The sequence below is a fragment of the Haliotis cracherodii genome, unplaced genomic scaffold, assembly GCF_022045235.1.
Source record: "Haliotis cracherodii isolate W230 unplaced genomic scaffold, xgHalCrac1.p SCAF_4, whole genome shotgun sequence".
Classification (NCBI taxonomy): domain Eukaryota; kingdom Metazoa; phylum Mollusca; class Gastropoda; order Lepetellida; family Haliotidae; genus Haliotis; species Haliotis cracherodii.
This window is the reverse complement of record NW_027266297.1, coordinates 48,246,604-48,265,345: the sequence shown is the minus strand read 5'-3', so window position 1 is coordinate 48,265,345 and position 18,742 is coordinate 48,246,604. Positions and strand designations below refer to the sequence as shown.

Here is an 18,742-nt window from a genome sequence, read left to right as displayed (position 1 = left end):
AGATTTCTTATGCATAGTTGTATTAATGGTATCCATTGATGGCCAGACAACTAGGAAGGATAAATTGTACAAAATATCAATCCAGCAGCTTCTGGAAATAAGAAATCGCTTTGATAAATCAACAACTAGGAGTCCAAGTCTAAGACGCATCAACACTAGAAAGAACTCGTCGATCAAAGACAAAGATTTTGGGCGTCCGATATTGGATGTTGGATAGTCCCTGTCATGAACCTCAGAAAACTCGTCAAATAAACATGAAAACTTTTCTGCATCCACAAGACCTGTATAATAGGTTACCAATTCTGAATCATTCTTCACATCAAAAAATGTTAAATCAGGAAGTTTGACTTGAGTGGCTTGATTGCGAAAGACATTTTTATTTTCAGTCTCAGTCTGAGTCATTGCACAGGATGTTTTCACAGGATTCAAACACTGGAACATTACATCGTCAGTTAGAGTAGACATACTTCCAACTTCCACCATTTCTGTTTACGATGATCCATATCTTATGCAACTGATATCGTCTTCACACACAGCCTCACAGTAGTCATGCAGCATAATTGATGCAACGTCATAGGATCTGTCAAAATAATAAATAGCTTTTCATCACATTAAATAAATAGTTTTTTTGAGTTTTTTTGAGGTTAAAGGAATTAAAATTAATAAAAAATAAATTAACATAAATCTGTTAATACAAAAGCTAATATAAGAAGTGTATTATCAAGTTCATTGGTCAATACTCTATTATATTTTATGCTCTCTCTATATTTTTTATGCTCTTTATATTTTATTGTTCTGTAAGTAAGAGAGACTACACCATGATTTTATATTTTGTCTTGTTAAGCATAACTTCTCATAATAATGATTATTAATCAACAAATTCAAAAAGGAAAAAACTTATGTTCCCTATTTATTCAAACAAATAAGATGAAAGAGAGGATACATAGAATTTTAAGATCAACACAACTTGAAACGTTTTTGTTTGTTTTTTTCATTTCAAGTTTAAATCATAGCACTTTTTCACTTTTTCACAATCACATAACATTCACAAACGATAAAACACATTAAATACACCAACAATAGCATAAATCTTATAAGAATCAACATAACTCACTGTGCAAGTACTGTAATTTTTCTTCGGAAAAATCGATGGAACATCATGCCCTATGCCTCCTGGACCGTTACCACCCAGGAGCATATTTCCGTGTGCTTGGTCACTGTGAGGTCTTTTCTCACTAACCGAAGTCACCTTATCCACGCTTGTCGTAGGGACTTGCTTACTGGAATGACGTGTTGAGATACTATTCTTTCACCGACTCTCTTTCCCCTAAAATTGTATTGCTACAAATACAGCAGTATTGCTTCCGGATTTTGACAGCTTCGAAGCAGCGCGCTATTTTCGACGGAAGTTGACAGTACTCGGCGGAAGTTCATCCAACCAATTGAAGAGTTCCAACTCAAGACGGATAACTCTCATTGAACTTGACTTTTCGGAAAATCAAATGGAATACGTATTTCAGACATTGTGAAATGTGATAGATTTAATAAATGAATGATATGACAAGTAGGTTAATATAATTATAAACTATTTTGACGTGGCTTGGACGGTCTACCGTGCGGTGTGTCTTGTGGCTTTGAACGGCCAACAGTGTTGAAATAGTTAAACTGGTCACCACTGCGCTTTGCGTTGACAAGCTTTGATGGTATTAGAGAAGGATCCCAGCAAGAAATATCAGAGTGACTTCCCTTTGCTTTACGCTCGAGGAGGAAAAGAAATCTTTTTTTGTTTGAACTTTTTGTCGAAAAGATCAGCGGTAATAAAAAAAGCGTAATTTTCATTTTTTTTAACATTAGAACTTTGAAAGAGCGGCGCATCCGTAAACCAAGAAATAAAAAAAAATGTCGCCTTAGTAAAGTTCCATCTTGTTGAAGGAGGAACATCGGAAGGTAAGACGGGTTTTAAAATGGTTGGGAAATGATCACTTCCACAGAGGTCTTCATGTAAGGACCATTCAAATTCGTTTAATAATTCAGAATCTGTTACTGACAAATCGAGAGCAGAGTAGGTACCTGTACCGGGATGCAGATACGTATTTGAACCATCATTATGGATACACTAATCGTTGCTGGAAATGAAATCTTCCAAAAGTTTCCCCTTGTTATTAGTCTGAACACTACCCCAAAGTGGATTGTGTCCATTTAAAGGGGCACTGATCTAACGCAATTCCCCGGGACTGGTTGTTGCCTTTGTTATTGTTTTTTCCCAGTGAGTACCCGGATGTAGAGCAGAAATCTAGACTAGCTCGCGACATCTGTTGCGCCATTCGTAAGCGCATTAGTCACTTTTATGGGTAGTAATAAGGGCGTATGGTCACATTGATCAACAAAATGAAATACAGTTTTCGAGATAATAAGGAAATGTAGGCATCTTTGTGGGTAGCATCGGTAATGGTGACGAAGTTTTGATAAGTCACTTGCTTGGTAATTTTGCGATTTTCGTTTACACTATTTTGACTTGCAACACAAAGTAAATATTTCACCTGAGCATTGCTTTTTTTATAGTGTGTATATTTTTTTACTGTCAAAATGTGTAACATATTTATTAAACGTCTAAATATTCAGTTATTTTACAAAGTGACTGAAAAACATTTCCATCTGTATTATTATGATAACGAATTCCAAACATTTTGATGTTTAATGTCATCACCAAGAGACTGAAAATGTTACGTTGAAAAGTACATTTCTATGTTGTTTGGCTTCTAATCCTACATAATAATCTGTTGTGATGTTTGTAGGCCCTTTTGATCGTCTTAATCAATCTGGACAGATTTTTTAGTCAAAATGACTGAAATATTTACACATTTTAAAAATTGCCTGAGAGAATCACATTTTACAAATTGACGGTAATCTATACACGCTTACAAAGGAAATGACCTGTGAAAACAACGTCTATCGCGCATTGAAGAATTTCCCAACCAAGACGTAGAAAAACAAGAACGAATCGGTTCAAATGAAGGAAAACAAAATGTAAATACCAGAAGTACAACTTACCAAATTTATGTGTATAAATAGGCAGCTTCCTTATTCGAGGAATGTATCCGTGAATATCCTCACAAAGGAATAATATCCCACTCGTCTGCAGCTATACAAAATAACTTATTCGATGTCACGTGTCTCTGTAACTATCAAATATTCTAAAAGATATATATCGTTTCGGGTGTCAAGTCTCAAGGGTCGGCTGAGAAAGGCCACGTGACAACTACTTTCATTACGTCGACGGTTCCTAAAAAATCCATTGAGTTTGATAACAATGAGCAACCAATCAACGTATTATCAGTTAACCCTTTGAAAAAATTGTATGTTGTTTTTACATCGGCACTTCACGCCATGATATGAGTGTATTCCCTTTGTTTTAGTAAACCTAGACATGTAAACACTCACTTTTGACATATCCACTGTGCAAGATAACAGTGATTAATCAATCAACGTATTTTCTGTTAATCCTTCGATGACTAGGAACGATCCGTTGATTTACAAAAAAAAGTAAATCAACTGATCATTCATCTCTTGCTGGGCTGCCACGTGCATATTACATAACCTCACTTCAAACCTGGATTTAGATTGAATAATTACCCCAGACACAATAAATGCCAAATGAGAACCTTTGTCAGGTAATCTAAGTGGTGCTACCACTAATTGTACCTGTAATAAATTCATTAACTGAACATCAAGTGAATGACGACAAATACACAAGTGTAGGGTTATACGAGAAAACGTGTATGACAACAAGGGAGTAGTAATCGTATAACACAATCCGAAATCCGAAAATGCTTTCACTGCATGGATACTTTTTTTAGTATTAAACTATAACCATTTGGGGTATTTCCAAATGACGACTTCCGATGAGCTCCGCTGTTCTTTTTGTCTGTTTGTTTAGGCTGAAGAAATTATTTAACATGCGCCCTTTGTCGAATCTTTATAGATCACAGTTAACCAGTCAGTGTTTATGCAAAAATGCGTAAAACAAATATTGCCTCCAGCCTCCAAGTTTATTTAGCTGTCCTTGCAGACGGTAGCCCAGTCTCTGGTCACGCTCAGTTGCGTTGCGTATCATCCGGGTACTCATGGGGGAAAAAACAATAACAAAGGCAACAACCAGTCCGGGGAATGGCGTTAGATCAGTGCCCCTTTAAATCGCCCATGAGTGAGTGAGTGACTATTTATAGTCACATCGTCAATATTTCAGCCATATGGTGACTAAATCAAGTTAGACAGTAATAATACATACATTTTTATCATAAAACCTGTCGTCAAACGACAGTAAAATAACTAGATTATCACAGATGTACATATTAAGACTAGTATGGAACCATAAAAAAGATACTACCATAAATAACACTACAGTATAAAAACGGGGCTAGGGATCGCCAGCAAATAAAAGTAGGCCACCATACTAGGAACCGTGGGGACTTACAATACTTCTGCTACCTGCACGGTTCCCCATCAGGATTTACACCATCCCTTAGCTGCTGGCGATTATCATCAAGTTTAGCCAAATTAAAACAAACAAGTATACTACGACTAAAAGGGTAGTAGGAATAAACTGACTTCGAATGATGTGGACTTACATACCTTCTCGGGGGGACAATAATTTTACAGTACTTCAACCCCCTTTGAAGATACAGCCACTAACAATCTCAGTTACAAATGAAACACTACTATACAGTAAAAAGGTAACTATGTACACATATTCAAAATTTATCTACCTGTTCAATTTCTTTTAAAAAGCTAATTATTAAATGAGACGACACATTATCAAAAGATCCATTATTGATGTTGCACTGAAATAGTTATCCCTTATGATGGAAAAATCAACACAGTCAAGCAGGACATACTTGACCGTGATTCTCTCATCACAAGGGATGCAAAACGGAGGATCCTCACCTTTCAATAGATATTCATTGGTGTAACACGAATGGCCAATACGACATTGTCATAAAATGACCTCTTCAAATCTGGACTGACAACCCAAGTAGATGTAACCGATATTTGGTTTAATGTTATGTAATTTATTGATACCTACTTGGGTGTCCCACTTCTTTTGCATCAGATCTCGTATATATGATCCAATCACAGGTCTGTAATCAGTGTATGGAACAAGAAGTGGTGTCACAGATTTGTTGAGTGCTGCTTTAGCAGCAGCATTGGCCATTGTGTTACCTTTGATGACAACATGGCTTGGTAACCAGGAAAAAACAATGTCATATAGGCCAGTGGCAAGTTCATTATATAATTCAAGTATTTCGATTAAAAGTGGATGTTTTTTAGATTGATTTGTAATTGCCTGAAGACAGGAAAGAGAGTTGGAAAATATAATAAATTGTTTATGCTTTGATTGTGTACGAATGTATTTTAGTGCGGTTAATATGGCGTTTGACTCGGCTGTAAAAATAGAACAGTTGTCTGGTATTCTACATGATATTGTCCTGGATCCGATGATGGTGGCGCTGGCAACTGCGTCACCATCCTTTGATCCGTCGGTAAATATAGATTTATAAGTATCATATTTATTTCTTAACTGATTATACTCTTGTTGAAAAATTAGTTGATTGGTTTCAGATTTTTAAAATTTAGTTAAGATTAGATCCACCTCTGGTTTCACTAACTGCCATGGAGGGGAATTCAAAAGTTGGGTTGGGGCTATATTTTCGAGATTTAGTTTAGCAGCCGAAATGGACGATTGTATTCGTAGTCCAAGGGGTGGAGTGAGTGATGATTTTTTAGTATAGAGGTCTTCATAAAGAGGGTTAAAAACAGAGTCATAGGCTGGATTGGATTTCAAAGAATGTAGTTTAGAAACATATTGTAAAGATAATTTAATGCGACATTGTTTAAGGGAAGGCTCATCAGCCTCCACGTACAAACTATGAATTGGAGAAGTCCTAAGGGCTCCAAAGCAAAGCCTCAGGCCCTGATGATGAACAGAATCCAGTTTTTTCAAATTGCTTTTACAGGCTCCACCATAGACGATGGAGCCGTAATCAAGTTTAGAGCGGATGATGGCTCTGTACAGTTGGAGAAGGGTTTTCTGGTCCCCTCCCCATTTTGCGTTTGAAATTACTTTAATCATATCAAGAACCTTCAGGCATTTAGTTTTTAAATAATTTATGTATGGCAGAAAGGTCAAGTGATGGTCAAAAATAATACCAAGAAACTTGGCCTCTTTGACAACATTGATAGGAGCACCATCCAAAACTAATTCAGGGTCCTTATGCGGCTTATTCTTTCTACAAAAATGAATACATTTGGTCTTGGCTCGTGAAAATTTAAAGCCATTTTCCAGACACCATTTATTGATTTTGTTTAAACACAATTGTAGTTGTCTTTCAATGGTATGCATGTTTTTACCACGACAAGAAACATTAAAATCATCCACAAATAATGATCCATCAAGTGAATCGTTTAAAACCTTCGACAAACTGTTTATCTTTATGCAGAACAATATTACAGACAAGAGATACTGTCTTGTGGGACACCCTGATCCTGATTGTAATGGTCAGACAGGGATGAACCCACACGAACTTAAAATTGTCTATTTTTTAAAAACTGAGATATAAATAGAGCCCTTAAACCAAAATCATGTAAATCTTTTAAAATACCATTCTTCCATGTGGTATCATATGCTTTTTCGAGATCGAAAAATATTGATACAGCATGTTGTTTATTTATTATGGAATTTTTAATAAAAGATTCTAAACGTACTAAATGATCGACGGTACTACAATTTTGCGGAAACCACATTGAATGTTAGTAACGAGATTGTTGGTTTCCAAGTACCAAACTAAACGGTTATTTATCATACGTTCAATAGTCTTACAAACACAGCTAGTGAGGGATATTGGTCTATAATTCGAGGGATGGGTATGATCACGACCAGGCTTAGGTATAGGAATGACAGTAGCATTTCGCCATGATGATGGAAAATTTCCAGAAGTCCAAATATTGTCAAAGATATTTAACATTGTTTCTAAACAAGATTCAGGTAAATGTTTAAGGAGCTGATAATGACGAGCCTTGGCATTTGAAATTTTAAATTGATTCAAGTTATGGACTGTTGGATGGCGACGAAAATATTTTTCTGCCCTTTTTCCAGCCTTTCCTGCTTTCCAGCTTGTTTTGCAGTGCATGGTAAACCATGGTTTACGGATATGTGGAACCGTAGAGGACTTTGGGATACATTCATCAGCAATTATATTCAATTCATCAGCAATAACCTGAATAGGATCATTATCATTTAGAAATAATTCGGGTTGTAGTCTCTCAGTGCATAATGTGTGAAACAAAGACCCGTTTGCCTTTGTAAAATTCCATCTTTTAGAAGGAGGAACATCAGTCGGATTAACAGTTGATAGTATAGTTGGGAAATGGTCACTTCCACAAAGATCATTGTGGACTGACCAATCCAAATCGTTGAGTAAGTTAGATTCAGTAAGTGACATATCCAAAGAAGATTAAGTGCCAGTTCCTGGATGCAGATAAGTGTGGGTGTCATCATTAAAGATACACAGATCATTATTAGATATAAAATCTTCAAGTACTTTACCTTTAGTATTTATAGTTGTACCACCCCAGAGTGGATTGTTGCCATTCAAATCACCCATGATAATACATGACTTAGGGAGTTGATCGTAAAGATTTTGAAGATCAGACTGCAGGAGAGCTGACGATGGCGGAATATACAAAGAACACAATGTAAATGCAACGTGTAAAGTAAGTCGCACTGCAACAGATTGCAGATTAGTATGAAGTACAACAGGACTGTGGATAACATTCTGTCGCACAATGATTGAATGATATGCACTAAACTGACGTAAGTTAAAATTGTCTGTCTGCTTTAAATATGTCTCTTGTAAGCAGAATGCTGATGGATGAAGATCTTGGACCAATAGATGTAATTCATTAAAATTAGTCTTAATTCCTCTACAATTCCACTGTATAATATTTGTTGAAGAAACTATCTTTTAGGCGGATTGACTGGGGACCTACCCCTCACCTTCCTTGAGGGCGACAAGCTATGTGCCCTGTGTTGGCTCATGTCGGACACATCCATGTCCTCAAGAGATCCGAACTTATTAAAAAGTTGTATCTTGTTTTTTTCCCCTTTTGAGGCTCTTCCACTCTGATATTTTTTTTGAAGATTCTGTTTTAGGTCTAGATTTGTTCTGTGCAAGTTGTTTGACGGGTATTTCTGATTTTGATTTGTCAGATACTTTTGTTGATGACTGATCCTGAGATGAAGCTACATCTTCATTACAAGATGCCATGGATTTGGTCAGTACCTGTAATGTTTGAGAGCTGGAGTTCTCTTGTGGGTGTCTCACCTGGGCTGCTGCAGATAGTAAAGTAGGGCCAGAGGTTTTTGTCCAGGTGTAATCTGTCTGACAACCTGTGGAATGATAAGTAACAGGTTTGGTCTTTGGGACCTGCAGAGAAGCAGAGACAGCAGAAGCAAAAGATGGTCCAGGTTGTTGCTGAGCAAGAACAACTTTCTTTGCTTCGAAGAAAAGAGATGTTCTGCTCATGTTTTACCCTTGAAATTTTAGATTGAAGTTTCCAAGTAGGACATTCCTTGGAAGAAGATGGATGGTTGCCAGCAGAGTTGACACATTGAGGTGGTTTGTTACAGAGGGCACTGTCTTCGCATGATCCAGCACACCGATGACATGCAGCTGCATCATGATATCAGTTTGAGCCATGTCCATACTTTTGACATGAGTAACACCTCGAAGGATTTGGGATAAAAGTATCCACCCTTAAACTGCAGTAACCAGCTTTGAGTGATTCTGGAAGCAGTGGGAGACAGAATGTAAACAGATAAGTGTTTGTTTTTATCACTTCATTATTTCTCTTTGCCGTAAAACGTTTGACAGCAGTTACTCCTTGGGAGTAACTCTGTCACAATTTCCATTTCTGTCATATCAGAAAGGCATCATCAGATATCACGAACGATGCCTTTACTACTGTTCAGTGACCTGTGAGGGGATACCTCTACAGGAACAGTAGCTAGTGATTTCGTTGAGAGAAGAATTTGTGACTGGATTTGTTTATTGCATTGGATCAGCAGAGAGCCAGATCGTAATTTTTTTATTTCCTTAACTAGACCAACTAAACCTTCAATACCCTTTGATATAGCAAATGGGTTCAGTTTTAGTGGATCACTATTTGATGCAGTCATCACTAGAAAACGAGACCAAGCATCAGGATTGACTAGAGGTTGAGGAGAATCTTCATCCCCAGAAGAGAGTGAATCATCTGATTCGTGTGAGCATTTTTTTAGTGGGGGTGCCATGGTAGTATTAAATGTGATTCGCTCCCCACCCACCATGGAGTGTCTACGTGGACGATGCCACACAACCGTGGATCTCCAACAGACGGTACCAGGGATACCAGGAGGGTATACTCAAGCAGAAGAACCGATCAAAGATCAATAAATCTACCGGATTGGCCCATGAGCCACCGCCTTCTGGCACTGGCATCTAGGCAAATTTTGAATTTATAAGTATTGCAAAATTCAGTAATCATGTATATTTACACATTTCTGTCATAAAATCAAACGATTCAAATATTTATATAAATGTCCAAGCCAAATAGTGAGAGCAGTGAGCAAAAAGTAAGGTGCTCAGGGCTTGGCATGACCAGCCGATTGATAAGACCGGGCCCATCTTACCACCTGTCTAGGCGAAGTAAGGGTTGAAGTAAGGGTCGAAGTGGTGTATTGGGCAAAGGAATGCTATTCCTGGATCCAGTGCCCTCAACCACCAGACTACCGTCCTCCACCAACACAGGGAAGCAACCCACGGCAAACGGGCTGCCCACTTTGGTCGTCTCTTAAGACCAGCAATGGGGTGCTGTGGAAATATTCTACCCCGAGTCCACACTGGGGAAGGGCCATTAGCGCTACCCAGCACTCACCACGAGGAGGTTGCTCTTCACGAGTGCCCCTGCAGAGAAGAAGAAACAGCAGTAGAATATGTCGGACCTGCTTGTTCCTGAGCAATAACAACCTTTTTTGCATCGAAAAAAGATATATTACGTTCATGTTTTATCTTTGGTATTTTGGACTGTAGTTGCCAGGTAGGACATTCTTTCAAAGAAGAGGGATGGTTGCCTGAACAGTTGACACAGCTAGGTGGTTTGTTACACAGATTACTATCATCGCATGTACCAGCACATCGATAACATGCAGCTGGATCATGGCAAGATTTCGAGCCATGGCCATATTTTTGGCAATTGTAGCACCTTAAGGGATTTGGGATAAAAGTATCCACTCTTAAGTTGCAATAACCAGCTTTGAGTAAGTCTGGACGAATCGGGAGACAAAAAGTAAACAGATAAGTGTTTGTTTTTGTGATTTTGTTATTTCTTTTTGCTGTAAAACGTTTTACAGCAGTAACTCCCTGAGAGTGTAACTCATTCACAATTTCAGTTTCTGTCATATCAGAAAGGCATCGTACAATATCACGAATGATGCCATTACTACTATTCAGAGTCCTGTGAGGGGATACCTCCACAGGAACAGTAGCTAGAGATTTGGTTGACAGAAGAATTTGGGATTGTATTTGTTTTTTGCATTGGATCAATAGAGATCCAGATCGCAATTTTTTTATTTCCTTGACTTCACCAACTAAACCCTCAACACCCTTTGATATCGCAAATGGGTTCAGTTTAAGTGGATCACCATTCGGAGCAGACATGACGAGAAATCGAGACCAAGCATCAGGATTTATGAGTGGTTGAGGAGAATCTTCATCCCCAGAAGAGAGTGAATCATCTGATTCGTGTGAGCATTTTTTTAGTGGGGGTGCCATGGTAGTATTAAATGTGATTCGCCCTCCCAGCTCACCCACCCACCATGGAGTGTCTATGTGGACGATGCCACACATTTGTGGATCTCCAACAGACGGTACCAGGGATACCAGGAGTGTATACTCAAGCAGAAGAACCGATCAAAGATCAATAAATCTACCGGATGGCCCATGAGCCACCGCCTTCTGGCACTGGCATCTAGGCAAATTTTGAATATATCAAATAGTACAAAATATCAATATGCATATATATTCACATAAAACAGTTCTGTCATAAACTGAAACAATTCAATTAGAGTTATAAATTTCCCAACCAAATAGTGAGCAGTGAGCAAAATGGAAGGTGCTCAGGGCTTGGCATGACCAGCTGATTGATAAGACCGGGCCCATCTTACCACCTGTCTAGGCGAAGTAAGGGTCAAAGTGGTGTATTGGGCAAAGGAACGCTATTCCTGGATCCAGTGCCCTCAACCACCAGACTCCCGTCATCTGCCGACACAGGGACGCAACCCACGGCAAACGGGCTGCCCACTTTGGTCGCCTTTTACGACCAGCAATGGGTGCTGTGGAAATATTCTGCCCCGGTTCCACACGGGGGAAGAGCTATTAGTGTTACCCAGCACTCACCACGAGGAAGTTGCTCTTCACGAGTGCCTGTATATACTCAAGTAGTTTGTTTACAGCGTAATACTTCACTCAAACATATATGACAGGCATTGAAAGCATAGCACGGCAACTTGGTAAGCTAACATGAGGTGGGCATCCCTAAAGAAAACAAAGCAAGGTTTCCAAGGCTTTAGCTCTACAGCGCACGTCATCATTATGACGTCATATTTCCCATTGTGAAGCAAAAGATATGACGTCACAGTCATATATAGAAAAGCGCCAAAATCCCAAGCTCTCTGTGGTCTCCAAAACGTAACGTAAACACATTCCCTTTGTTGATTTCTATCGTGTTTTCTGCACGAAACATCCTTTGAATATTGTAGTAACCGCATCTGTGCATTTTGTAATCTGTAATTGTATTTATGATTATTTGAATATGCCTACCGACAATGACTGAAAAAAGTGCTATTCTATGAATATTAGCTTCCGCGGTGATGCGGCAGTCAAACCAGCTGTTTCAATCAGAGGGGGTTTAATGTGATTTAATAGCCTCTGATTGACCAATCAGAATCAAGTAAAATCCAAATTCATGGTAGAATTAACATTTACAAAGTTTCTGAATTCCCAAATTTCTATTATGATCACGATTACTAATTGACCAGTGTGTCGAACGATGTTGCCTATCCTAACTCTAAAGCCAAACTGAATTACAACGACACAAGGTGGTCGACACATGGCGCACATGCATGCTTTTTTCATGCTTTTATATGTGTGTCCGCGAAGTAAAGCAGTGTGTGCGCGAACTGTTTTCACACACAGGAACGAAACAGAATGACCTGTTTGGAAACATAGCATTTTCACAGCAATACAACCTGTGATGACAATATCCTTATATCCATACCCCCCTCCTTGATGAAACGGAGTCTATCAACACAAAATAATCACCAACTTTCCAGAATCAAAATAATATCCTCGTTCACATCCACGCATGTATTGAAAAGTTCAATAGATAATGCACTGAATACATCCAATGTCACAATATATCCATTTACATGAAATAATGTCTCACAAGTATTCATATTTTGAGTTCACAGTTCACCGCCACATATGTGCAGATTTCACACTCTTTTGGTCAAAGTTCAGTCACAAAGTGTATATTTCACATTCGATAGATTCTCATGTTAACTCAATCGATCTCTCAAATGTTCATATTTCGAATGTCACATAATCCATAGAATCCTGTGTTGTTCTTTTGTTCAGTGACATTTGGTACTTTATCAGCTGATGCTGTCCATTTCAAGAGTGCCCACTTTCGTCACTGGTCTAGTAAGTACAGATTGAGCAATCTGTATGTCAACCACTCTGGTGTAACCATCTTTCCCTGGATGAGTCTTGACAATTCTTCCCATAGGCCAATGTCCACGTGGAGTGTTGGGCGATATTACCAAAACGATGTCATTCACATTGATGTCCGGTTGGTGAGTGAGCCATTTCCTTCTTCGGTTGAGGCTTGGTATCCACCTCCTTCATCCATTTGCTCCAGAAGTGTCGTATTAGATCCTGTATCCGCCTCGTGCTATGATTTTGAACTGTGCAGTTTCAATTTCTTCTGCTTTTAGTTCCTCGGAGATCCTTTGATGATTTCGTGCAACACAGTTGTTCAAGAATTTGTATACCTAAGCTTGGATTCTTGCCAGTCTTTTCCAATCTGAGTATCTTGTAACTTTGAGTCTCCATTCATCACACGATGATTTGTTCACTACCATTGTAATGATCTTGTTTTCTTTCAGAGTTTTAATTTCTGGCTTACATTTCTTTTTACTTTCTATTTCAGATAATCTTTGAGGCCATTCACTTTCATCTCTAGTCAAGAAAGGGGGTACTGACCACCAATTTTGATTATTAATGGTTCTTTATCGCATATCGCATCATATCGACAACGCATTTGAACTGTCTGTCCAAAATGTTCCAATGTCTATTGACACTTCCAATGCCTTTGTGATTGCAACAGATAATCTGAGTCCAGTAACAGCTGCCAATAATTCCATGCGTGGAATGCAAATGGCTTTCAATGGTGCTACTCGTCCTTTTGCAGCAATTATGACCCTGGAGATTTCATCATTCTGGTAAGTATTCACAGCATACACAACAGCACCATTTGCATCCTCAGATGCATCTACAAAGCTGTGAAGTATAGTTTCTTTGACTTTGTGACCACAGCGCAAACATCTTGGTACCTGTATATGTGTAAGATCTTACAGTTCCATGAACCACTGACATGCTTTCTTTTTCAGATTATTGTCTAGTTTCCCATCCCAATCTCACCCTGCTGTCCACATTTCTTGCAAAATGATCTTTGCCCTTACAGTAAAGGGGGCAAGAAATCCTAAAGGATCAAAGAGCTTTGCTATTTGACGAAGAAAGATTCTTTTAGAGTTCATTTCAGGTATGTTGGAAGTGAAAGTAAAGACATCTCTTTCAGCTATCCACATGAGACCGAGCGTCTTTGCTGAAGGTAAGTAACAACTGTTTTACTGAACTTCTGACAATCTGTTTTCAACAGGTATCTGATTGAGTACTTGGTGGGAATTTGAAAGCCACTTTCTAGGTTGCATTCCAGCTCTAATCCAAAGATCTACCAACTGTCTATACAACACAATAGCAGTATCTGAGTCACTGAGTCAATGCTATCATCCATATATGTTGCTTTTTGCACAGTTTCTGCTGCTAATGGGAGATCACCCTGATGCTTCTTGGCATTTTCTTGACTCACAAACTTTGCTTAAAAAGGAGATGCATTCACCCCAAATACCACTCGACTAAACTCATACTCTGTGGGTTGCTCATCTCGTTTCATGGACCTCCATAAGAACCTGTGATAGGGCCGATCATCTGGAGAGATTTTGATCTGTGGGTACATCTCGGCAATATCACTCATCAGTACACCTGTGTTGCATCTAAATCGTAACAAGACATTAAAAAGTTCCCTCTGCAGTTTTGGACCTTGATGGATAACGTCATTCCAAGAAATACCCTTGTATTTGGCTGATGCATCAAATACAATTCTCACTTTTGTTGTGAGAAAATGAGGCAAATACCACTTTCCTGTATTTGTCTTTTCTTCAGGAGGTACTTTCCTGATATATCCTTCTGTGTGATACTATTGAAATGACAGTATCATATGCAACAGCTATAGTCTGATCCTTTTCTAATTTCTTCTCTGTACTCTCAATACGATTTTGAGCCATCTGATAGTTATCTGATGGTAAGGCATGTACCTCTTTCTTCCATGGTATGCTTATTTGATAGTGACCATCCTCATATGTCAAGGAATCTTTCACCCTGTTGTATACATTCTTGTCTTCAGGGCTTATGATTTCAGTTCCTTTAGACTGGAATTTTCAACTTCCCAAAATCTATGCAGCAACATATTCAAATCTTGATCATCAGCATTGGAATGATCGAGAGAAGAACGTAATAGAAAAGTGAGTCTGAATATCAGAGCCTGTCCCTGCAATGTTCCCTATACAAGTCCAGCCAAGAGGCGTTAACCGTGCAAGAGGTTCACCTGGATTTCCACGTACATCTGAGTAGGAATAGTGAAGTTCTGAATTATCCATGGCTATAAGGACATCGACAATAGGAGGGGATGCAATTTCAGGAAAACCTATATCTTGTAGATGTGTCCATAGTTTGCCATATTTCTGCCAGTCAGCAACCTGCAGATCACCTGTTACCTTAGTTGTTGTGAAAACATAAATATTAACATCAACCTCGCCATCTTTACTTTCCAGTCCAAATTCTACTGGCATCGTTTAAAATGTGGCTTTCTCATCATTCAACACATTCACAGTGACTTGTTTAGCTTTACCTTGCAGTCCTAGCTCTGCAGCAACCTCTGCATTAATATGGGACCTTGTGCTGGCGTCATCTAGCAAAGCATTAACTGTAACACTGCGATTCCCATTTTTGAGGATTACTGGCACTGTCTTGAGCCAAATGAATGATTTTGAGGCAACGTTCGATGCCATGTTAGTTGCATGTGATCGTTCAGCTTGTTCTTTTGAACTGTTGTCTGTATGTTCCATTTTGTTTAATGGAACTGAAGCTTTTTCAACATCAGCAGTTGAATCAACCCTGTCCCTATCCACATGTAGCAGCCTGTTATGGTTGCTTCTGCATCCATTCATGCCACATAATCTTGTTCGCCAACAGTGTTTACCATGATGGTTGCTTCCTTAGCAACGAAAGAAAAGATTTAACTCCTTTGCTTTGTTCCATCTGTCCTGCACTTTTAAAGCTGTGAACTTTCTACAATTCTAAACATCATGTGGCTCTTTGCATACTATGCACAAACTCTTAACTCCAGCATAATACTGTCATGCCCAAGGAATGTACGAGGAGTCCTTTTATGTTCAGATTTTATTGACTTATCACAGACACCATGAATGGTTTCAGCTGCAATTGTTTGAAACTCTGCTTCTTGGAGCACCCATTCTCTCAGAGTTTCAACCGACTCTTGTCTTTGTCTATCAAATACCAAATGTTGATAATCTGTAACCATGGCTTAAGTCATCTTTTTTTAGTAACTTCATATAAAGTAAGCCATTTCCTAATTTTTCTACTCTGTCAGATTCACGGATGTTAACTACAGCAACATCCAGCATGTCAGCAAATCTATCTAAATCTTTTGCATGACCTGGGCGAAATTGGTTTGAAGTTGTCTAACTCTTCAAGATGTAAAGCAATCTGGCGCCTCATGCCACCAAACTTCCTCTCTAATCTTTCAAGAGCTACTTGATAAGCAACTGCATTATGCCCCCAAATCCCTAATCACTCTAAGAGTTTAACCTGCTAAATACTGACGTAATTGCAATCGCTTGTATTCTGGTGTTGCTTGTGTGTTATCAATACATGCAATGAATGCTGCCTTCCAGCTCTGATAAGACCTGACATCACCTGCAAACACTGGAATAGAAACTCTCTGTAACTGCTTCCACATGTCATGTCCTATTGCGCTTTTGTCTGGGTTCAACATGTGACCTATCAACCGTGAACATGACCTTTGGTTGACCTAATTCATGTTCACTTCTTACAAAAGTCTTTATTGACTCATTCTGAGCCTGTTTAACGTGCTTCTCTTGTTCTCCAGGACAATCTTGTTTCTGACTTTTACTGTGTTCTTGTTTTTGGTTGAACAACATTGACATCCCTGTTCATAAACTTAGTACAGAGCTAGCATCTGATCTACAGTCTAAGTACTGTTGAGCATGTTGCTGTGCACTTTTAGTCTCATCTTCAAATCTAGTTATTTCAATGCTAAGCTTTACAGAATTTGCTACATCATTGTTTTTGGTGTATTCTTCAGACAACATCAGCATTACTTCCATTGCTTGTTCTTGGACAATGCACAACTGATCCATCTGATCACGAACAGACCTTCGAGTTGGGACATCCTTACCTTCTGTCATATTGTAGAGTTTATTTTTTGTCTTCATAAATGCAGTCTTTGCACTGGCTTTTTGTTTCTTCTACATCTGGCTTTGACTCATTACTTTTACCAAAGTCAGACGTTATAGTTTCAGATTTTAACATAAGCACAGTGTCTAAGGTTGCTTTTTGAGGTTAAGCCATTTTTCTTCCTTACACTATTCCTATTTGGTAGTATGAACCTAAGTCTTATAAACACGATGTTTTTCTGATAACTAACTCACCTGTATCATACTGGAACAATTCCTGCATCCAAACTAATCTTATGTGCACTAATAACACCATGATCCACCAGCAGGCAGTAACCATGAGTAACAACGAATTAACCACGCTCTGCTACCATTTTGGTCAGCAGAAATAGTACAAGTGCAATAGGCAAGCAAAGAACACTAATTCATTTACGATAGTTTTAAGCAAAAATTACAAACAGCAATTACTATTGTACGTCATTTAACATTTACAAAGTTACTGAATTCCCAAATTTCTATTATGCTCACGATTACTAAATGACCAGTGTGTCGAACGATGATGCCTATCCTAACTCTAAAGCCAAACTGAATTACAACGACACAAGGTGGTCGACACGTGGCGCACATGCATGCTTTTTTCATGCTTTTAGATATGTATCCGCAAAGTAAAGCAGTGTGTGCGTGCGAACTGTTTTCACACACAGGAACGAAACAGAACGACCTGTTCGGAAACATGGCATACTCTTAGCAATATAATCTGTGATGACAATATCCTCATGTCCAGTTACGTTTTACTGGATATTCCTGTACCGTGTAATAAACAAACATTGCTATTATGGCTAAGGAGTGAATCCGGTCTCCATTACATATTTCTTGACAACATTGTAACATTGATATCATTACATTTGGCAACAATTAGTGAAATATGTTATGTAAATATCTGATACTAAACATCATGTAAACACTTTTTTAAACATTTTAATAATGACAAAAGAACAATATCCAAACGTGCATGAGTCACAATTTGCCATAGTATCAATATCTTGATACACAGAGTATACAGTCACAATAGCCAGTCAGAACAGGCAGATTGTCCCCAGAGAGAATGTCACAGAATGTCACTGCCTCCTTGCACTTTTCTTATCTGTGGGAATTTTGTTATGATTGTCATCTACATATTGCTGACAACTTTCTGACAGGTCTGAAATGGAACCCATGAATTGTCCCTAAATTCATATCCTTATCATTTCACACGATTTATCCACTCTTTGTCCTTGTATTTCTTTTTTAGAATTTTCTCAAATTCAAAGTCTTGAGTGTTAACAGCGTTGTCAGAATTGTCACTCTGATTTGTCACTCTTGAGTGTTACTGGGCACAGGTTTCTCAGTAGAGTTATCATTATATAGCAAGTCCTCTACTTCATCTGCGTCCAGTAATGCTTGTTCCACACTTTCTTCATCAGGAACAGTTGTATTGTCATCAGGCTGGTCCCGACAGAGATATCTGTGTTTCAATCTGTTAATGCGTACTCTGTTGTGTACAAACTTACCATCCCACTTCTGACGAAGTTTTACATGGATTTCTAACAAATTTTATATTATGTAGTACGGCCCTGTCTGTGGTTGCAGAAGTTTCCAAGTCTGACCTGAAACTATGACAGGCCGGTAGAGGAATACTGTGTCTCCGACTGAAAACATTGGATTCTTTGCTTTTTGTGCTGACTGCACCATATAGCTTCCTTTCTGTCTGTAAGTGTTTCTACAGTCAATTTCCTGTCCAGTTCCACACCTTCTAATAACGAAACTACATAG

The 18,742-nt window shown here is 38.6% G+C and overlaps 1 pseudogene; it reads right to left on the bottom strand.

The window, feature by feature from the left end:
- Positions 1 to 334: 334 nt before the first annotated feature.
- LOC139479454 (uncharacterized) lies at positions 335 to 8,582 on the bottom strand (annotated as a pseudogene).
- Between the last annotated feature and the right edge of the window lie 10,160 nt (positions 8,583 to 18,742).